Source organism: Vespula pensylvanica, chromosome 5, assembly GCF_014466175.1.
Source record: "Vespula pensylvanica isolate Volc-1 chromosome 5, ASM1446617v1, whole genome shotgun sequence".
Classification (NCBI taxonomy): domain Eukaryota; kingdom Metazoa; phylum Arthropoda; class Insecta; order Hymenoptera; family Vespidae; genus Vespula; species Vespula pensylvanica.
The window spans coordinates 1662097-1670471 of NC_057689.1; the positions used below are offsets into that span (position 1 = coordinate 1662097).

At 27.9% G+C, this 8375-nt stretch overlaps 1 long non-coding RNA gene across 1 annotated transcript; it reads left to right on the top strand.

Annotated features, from left to right (window-relative positions):
• Positions 1 to 1991: 1991 nt before the first annotated feature.
• LOC122629607 lies at positions 1992 to 7954 on the top strand. The gene is made up of 2 exons (XR_006327307.1): positions 1992 to 7548; positions 7703 to 7954. It is a non-coding gene; the product is annotated as an uncharacterized LOC122629607 (long non-coding RNA).
• Positions 7955 to 8375: the final 421 nt, after the last annotated feature.

Below are 8375 nucleotides of genomic sequence, written 5' to 3' on the forward strand. Positions count from 1 at the left end.
GTACGCTTTCTTTTTCTATATTTCATTTATCTTTTTTAAAAACGACGAAACGAACGTATAAGATGAACGAAAGAAAAAAGAGAGATCCTCACGAGTTCCTAAGATGTAAAAAGAGAAACGAAAGAATGAAACAAAAAAAGAAAAAAGAGAGAGAAAAAGAAAAAAAAAGACACAACAGAATAACGCGTAGTTTCGACTAACGTAAGGGTGAATGAAATACTCGTAAAACGTCTATTTATTTAATTTCTTTTCTCCCTTAATTATATCTCCGATCGTTCGCGCGAAGATAAAAGGAATTATGTTATCGTTTCTCTCTCTCTCTCTCTCTCGTTATATCTTTCCTTTTTTCTATCTTGTATTTTTTTATTTTCACTTTTATTTTCATTTTTTTTTTTTTTTTTTTTATCGGTAAATGCATCCGTCGGCGAAAATAGTAATAAAGAAAGGAGAGAAATAAAAATAAAAAATGCGAGTATTTTACGCACCAATTTAATTAATAACAAGCGTTGGCACCCTAGCTCTAAAGCGAGTCACAAAATGCATGGGGGAGAGAAAGAGAGAGAAAGAGAAAGAAAGAGAGAGAGAAAGAGAGAAAGGAGAAAACAACAAAGAACGCTTTGTGAATCTCGCGCACGTTAACCTCGCAGAATGTAATTCGAAATATTGTATAACTTGTATAACGCGTTTGTACAAACTCTGTATCATATTTGATCGCAGCCTTGTTACAGGCTTAATAGGGATCTTCCTCCGATTATATATGTATACTGTGTAAGCTTATATATCAATTTTTTTTTTCTTTTTTATTTTTCTTTTTCATTATTATTTTTTTTATTCGTTTGTTATATTGTGTATATGTATATATATATACATATATATATATATATACATGCATATATATGTGTATGTATGTGTGTGTGTGTGTGTGTGTGTGCGCGCGCGCGTGTGTGTACGTGCGTGTGTGTGTGTATATATATATGTGTATACGTATACATATAACAAAAAACATAACAGAAAAATATTTTGTAAGACGAGGGACTTTCTCTCCGTTAAAAATGATCGTGATCGTTTTTTAAATGATCACGATCATCGATTTTATTATTCTTACGTTGAAATAGAACATGACAAACGTGGATATGATACAAATGAATGAGAGAAAAATGATAGAAATATTCGAACGGGAAATATAGAACAAGAGAATACGATTTTCGATAACTTACTATTACGAAACTAACGAATAAGAGAAAGAAGAGATGATTGGAAGAACATGGAAAATATTATTTCTCTCCATTCGACGATCTGTCGTTTATAAAATTGATTTGTAATATTTAAGTGTTTTAATATTTTCTTTTTTTTTTTTCTTTTCTCTCAAAATATTCGAAAGATTAATTATTATTATTATTATTATTATTATTATTATTATTATTATCATCATTTGCGAGTGCTTGTGTTTATTACATTAGAATCATCAGTTTTATCGCAAGTGTTTTATACTAATCACATTTGTTGTTTGTTATCGAAATTTTACGTTGCATTTGTGTTCGATATAACAATTATTTTGCATTAAAATCGTATCACGACGTTTAATTAAAATGTTTTAATCAACATTTTTTTAGTCGTAGATATCATAGAATTTTTTTTGAAGGATTGGATAAAAGGATAAAACAAGTTTCTAATTTTTTTAGTTTGATCTATTAACACCAACGTCGATCACAATCGCTTTCGTGTATATCGAGATTTGACAAATTTTTTGTATAACGTGTTAAATCGTTTCTCACGAATTAGAATATTAGAGATTTGCGAAGATGTTTGTAAAGAAATATTTTCATTATAATTTTCATCTTTGAAATCGGTAGAACGATAGAAATTTCTATTCTTATTTCTGAATATTTTTTTTTCTTTCTTTTTTTTTTTTTCAACAAATACTCGAATGAAGAATTTCTTTCCATTCGCAATGAAGAAACGTAGAACAGAGTTACAATATCTTTTTTTTTTTTTTTTATATATATAGCTTAGTATCGTTAAACTCGAGAAAAGAATTCATGTTAAATATGAATGAATTTGTTAATGATTAAGAATGGAGATGAAATTTGTCTAGTTTCTTCTTCTTTCTTCTTTTTTCTTCTTCTTCTTCTTCTTCTTCTTCTTCTTCTTTTCTTCATATAATTATTATTATTATCATCATTATTATCATTGACGGGGAATTGTCATGATGGACATGCATATATATATATATTTATGATCGTACGATCTAACTATACGTATCATTGGCGGTTTAACAATACATATACGATGACATTTACCTCAGTGATATAGTACCTATTTCTTTGTATCAAGACTAATGATGTTCTTATTCTTGACAGATAGTTTATATCTAATTATACTGATAAAGATGATGAAAGAAGACGATGAATAACGATAAAGAACAAAGGAAAGAAGAAAAAACGCGTATTAGAGATAGAATCGGCGTTACTCATTACACGCATAGATATATAACGTGCGATACTTAAATGAATGAATAAATAAATAAACAAATAATTAATTAATTAATTAATTAAATAAATGAATAACTAATGAATAATGAATGAATGAATGAATAAGTAAATAAATGAAGAGAAAGAGATAAAAATAAAATAAAGTGAAATAAATGAAAATAAATTAATGATAAATAAATAAATATAAATAGAAATAGAAATATCGAACATCGGTTAAGATCGACAATGAGAAATTTTTTGTGAAATCTAATATGTTAGATCGCGACGTACATACAAAGACGTAACTAGACATTACACAGGCCACCCACACACATACACACACACACACACACACACACACATTAACGTAAAAAGAGACTATAATAAAGAGGTGACGATAAATAATTCATACGAATGATCTCTTATAATTAACGTGGTAATTCGTTAATATTAACATTACTTGATTCGATATATATGTATGTATAAATATAATACATGTATGTATCTAATTACTTACGTCTAAGTCGACTCGAACGTGAACCGAGTAAATCATTTTCGTGATTAACATTTTTACGGATCGATCATGGGAGAAAAATGAATTAGATAACGGGAAATCGTCTGTTCGGTGATTTTTATTAGAAAAATCAGAAGGGAAGAGAGTTGATCGAAAATTATTTTATCGGATAATACGCGATATATGACTCTACCTCATAATAAAGAAGAAGAATAAAAAGTAGAAGGAAAGAGAGAGAAAAAGAAAGAAAAAAAACGACGAAAGGAAATACGAATTAGACATTTCTTTTTTAAATACTTCGTTATGACTCGCAACGTCGTAAAAATTCAAATGCAAACAATTTTTAATTAACGATTGCATGAAGTCTTTACTATCGTCTTTGATGATCCAAAATGAATGGGACACTATATGTACGGATTAATAATTCACATTTATTTGATCTTACATTTTCATTTGTGCTTACGTATCTATGTGAACTCGAGTTTATTACTCATATGCAAATTACTAATCACTTTTTATATCCTTTGTACGTTGGAGTATTTTTCTTTTTTTTTTTTCTATTTTACAATTTAAATTAAATATTTATCATAATCGTCGATTTTCTCCTTTTCCCCCGTAAAGGGAATAAATGATCGCTGGATATAAAATACACAATTTCTTCGATGGCTCGAAAGAGAAAAAAACCGAAAATGGAGACGAAAGGTTCGAACTCTCTTACTTAAAAGAAAGAAAAAAAAAAGTCAAAAAAAGAAAATAAGAAAAAAAAGTTTAAAAAAAAAAGAAAACAGAAAAAACCAAACAAACCATAAAGTGCGTTTAAGCGAAATTCAATTAAACATTCATTCTCGATTCAAATAGACGTAAGAATTCAAATCGACGCTTTACGTATAAAACCAGAGAAAAAAGTGCTATCAATGGTTACGCTTACTAATCCTTTGTAAAATACAATCTTTAAATGAACAAAACATAACAAAACATAATAAAACAAAACAAGACAAGACAAACAAACGAGATAATAGGCAGACGAATTAATTAATATACATACATACGATTATTAATAATTAACTTCGTGTTATTTCTAGACTTGTGGGAGTTCCGTGTATGGCGATAAAAAATGTGTTTTTATTTCTAATATTTATTAGTTAAAGACAATCACGTTTCAGTCGTCGTCTAATTTCGTCCTTGAGTACGTGTCAGATGAATAAATAAATAAATAAATAAATAAATAAATAAATATTTATATATATACATACATATTTAAAATAACGAGAAAAACGTGAAACTTTTTTGAACGCCCACAAGAAATTTTGCATGATATGTACACACGTATGATTCGCGATTATAGTAAATTTTTTCCGATTAGAATTTGAATTGACATTATATTTTCTAAATCGGCTATAATACTTAATACATACGCGTTAATTACAAACATACATATATAATATATACATATATACGACATGTCCATTGTAAAGGAAGTCAACTATCATACGTAATCATTTCTGCTAATTACGTATAACATACCTATTAATTATTAATCTTTATTAGGAATATAAAAAACAAAATGAGATAAAAATGAAAATCATCGTTCGCATCTATCGAAATATGAGACAGAAAAAAATGCATGCATGCACAATTATTATTATTATTACTACTACTATTATTATTATTATTATTATTATTATTATTATTATTATTATAAATTATTTCAATATACGTAACTTGCTAATATTATTAAAAATTATCTTCGAATCTTTTCCAAGTATGCACTCTGCATAAAATTTTTTTGTCATTCAATGTCTATATTTCGAACGTATTCTTCTAATAAAATAAAATAAAAAAGAATAATATAGTAATAATAGTATTAAAAATAATAATAATGCATAGTTATATACACAGGGTGTCTCGTTGGAAAAGCACCAAATTTTTCGATTTGTCCGAATGAGAAAGAATTCGGAAAATTAAATTACGCCGTTTTAGGATTGATCGGATGCTTAAATTAAATTTAATTCTAATCGCGTTTAAATCTAATCAATCATCGCTCGCTTGAAAAATGAAAAAAAGAAATCGGAAAATCTTTCACTCGTATCGTCTTAAACGACGCACGTATTATTAACTGTATCATTTGAGACAAACTAAGAAACAAAAAAAGCAAAAAAAGAAAAGAAAAGCAAAAAAAAAAAAACAAAATACAAAAGAAAAAAGAAAAAAAGAAATCACTTGTAACGCGTAATTAAAGTAAAATTACAATTGTTAAGTCGTATCGCGTGATAACAGTGATGAACGGTGGATAACGCGAGTTAAAAAAAAAAATGAAAAAAAGAATCGACAACAACAACAACAATAATAATAATTAAAAAAAGAGAGCATGGGGACGTTGAAAGATTTCGCGATTAAAAAAAATAAAGAAGAAAGTAAAAAAAAAATGATGCAGACAAACTGTACATAATGAAAAGAAATCGCTCTTTCGAACCGAATAAGATACCTCTTATGCAGACGTGCCTCAAAGTGATAAGAAAAAAAAAAAAAAATAGAAAAAAAAAGATAAAAAAAAAAAAGAAAAAAAATTAAATTCTAAGAGACACACGTGAAAGTTCAAAAACGAAAGAGCGAAGGAAAGGAAAGAACGAAAAAAGAAAGAGAGATAGAGAGAGAGAGAGAGAGGGAGAGGGTAATAGAAAAATGGCGCAACATCCGAAAATCACCGTTGATCACTGTTAGAAAATGAAAAAAAAAGAAAAAGTAGAAAAAAAAGGAGACACAAAGGAGAAATACCTAAGCGAATCTTCCATTTCGAGAAACTTACGTTTAGACGATTTTTCAATGAGTAATATATTATAATACCAATAATTATAATAAATAAACTTTTAAATTAAGCGATAAATATAAAAATGAACAAAAAAATTCTAAAAATTTAAAAAAAGGAAATTAAACAAAAAAAAAAAACAAAAAAAAAAGAAAAAGAAAAAGGAGAAGAAGAAGATGATGATGAAAAAGTCGACTTGATATGAATTTATACGCATTTAAACGAAGTGTCCTGGTAAATAATGAATTATATTTATCCCCGCGTAAGATTAGCCTTATCGCGTAATCCGCGAAATCGATGAATTTTCACGAATTAGAAATGTTTAAACGATAGTTTTATTCGTTCGACTGACGTTACTACGGCAACAAAAGATATACACGTAATTACCTACACGTTACTTACACATTACTCGTATACACGCAGATAATAAATTCTCAGCAAATGCTATAGATACGACAGAAAGACAGACGAATAAGAATAAGAATAGGAAAAGAAAAAAAAAAAGGTATAATACAATAAAATAAAATAAAACAAAACAAAACAAAATAAAATAAAATAAAAGGGAAAATAAAAAATTAAAATTCTGATATAAAAATTTACGCCGATATATTATATTCGTACCGTAATTAACGATTTTGTTATAATAACGACACGCGGTATGTGTTTTATTAGGGACGTGATTTAGAGAAACCAAAAAAGAAAAAAAAAGAAAAGAAAACAGCCTCTCGTACGTAATAACATGACACCGTATATTTTGTGAGAGTAGCCTACCTATGCGTGTATCCTTTTCGGTATTGTAGACGTATAGACGTGATTTCAAAGAAACTTAAAAAGGAAAAGAAATGATAAAGACGGAGAGAGAGAGAGAGAGAGGGAGAGAGAGAGACATAGAGATAGAGATAGAGAGAAAGACAGAAAAAGAAAAAGAGAGAAAGAGAAAGAGAGAAAATTAATTCAAGAGAGTCCCGAGTCCCGTTACGTATAAATGGAACTTTTGCGAGCATCGAATGATTTTAATTATTTTTCGTATATCTTTCATTTTCATACTTATAATTATGAAATAGATTATTCTCATAGATTGATCTATGCGATTGAAATGGATAATAGAATGAATTTTTTACCGAGTATCAAGATGTAATTTTATATTTATGGCGATCGGTGACGTCACGTATTTTTAACAATTACATTGAATGTAAAATGTAATATATTTAATGTTCGTCGAATATAGAAATTGTAAAATCTATGTAATCGATGTATGATGATTGAATTGTTCAATTTTTCTTTTTTATTAATCGTTACGTTCTACCGATCGTTCTACCGTAAGCGATGCTTGTGAAAGGTTTCAGTAGAAAAAAATATATATATAAGAAGAAAAAAAAAAGAAATAAAAATAATTAAATAAAAACTCTAAGAAGTACGTACATAAGATGAATGAGAAAGAAAAAAAAAAGAGAATGTTATCCCAAAGTATGACCATAGCGAAAGAACAAATGCGTGTGTGTGTGAGAGAGAGAGAGAGAGAGAGAGAGAGAAAGAGAGAGAGAGAGAGAGAGAGCGAAGAAAGAATTTGTAATATCTACATTAGAAAAAAACAGGAAAAAGGAGAAGTTTGACTCACACACGTGCAACACACACACGAAAGTTTTTAGATATTCGACTTACGAGATGATAGGATCGGATGCTTTACGAATAACGACAGAAGAGAATGACGATGATGATAAAGAGATAAGAGAGAGAGAGTGAGAGAGAGAGAGAGAGTGAGAGTGAGAAAATAAGAAAAGAAAAAAAAAATGATGAGATTAAATAAATAATTGAAAACATAACGCTTACCTACCTACGATAATTTATTATTATCGAATTATTATTTCATTTATATATTATAATAAACGGGGTTAAAGAAAGAGTGAGAAGGAGAGAGAGGGAGAAAGAGAGAGAGAGAGAGAGAGAGAGAGAGAGGAAAAAAAAGGAAATCGATGAAAAGAGATGAAAAAAGAAATAAATAAGAAAAGGAAAAAAAATGGTATCGATTTAGAAACAGTTATAGGATATAGGTAGGTTTCGTACTTCGTATTTAATGAACATTATTATATATCAAATATATAACATGTACCGAAGATGGAGACAAGAATGGGAAATAAACTATTGTATCCGAGTAAAAGAAAATTATCAACCCCCACCTGATTTTATCAATCAACTTTATCCTCCCTTTTTTCTTATAATTTTATATAAAATATAATTTTATTTCCATAGTATAAATATAACATTTGGTAAGATATAATTTTCTTTTCAAGTGTTTAATCCGATTTAAATATTCATTGACGGATAAATGAATAAGAGGGAAAGAGAGGGAGAGAGAATATAGTAAATGAAGTTTTAATGAATTCGATAGAATTGATTAAACTGATTACAAATTTCATTCGAGATTAACGATACGTAGATGGAATCGACTCTAATGATAAAAATTCTATCGGTCGATATTCAAGCAAATCGATATACTTAAAGATATATCCAAGAAGAATAATTTAATAATTTAATAAATCATTATTACAAATATAATTTTTGATAAATTTGTAAATTATAAAAA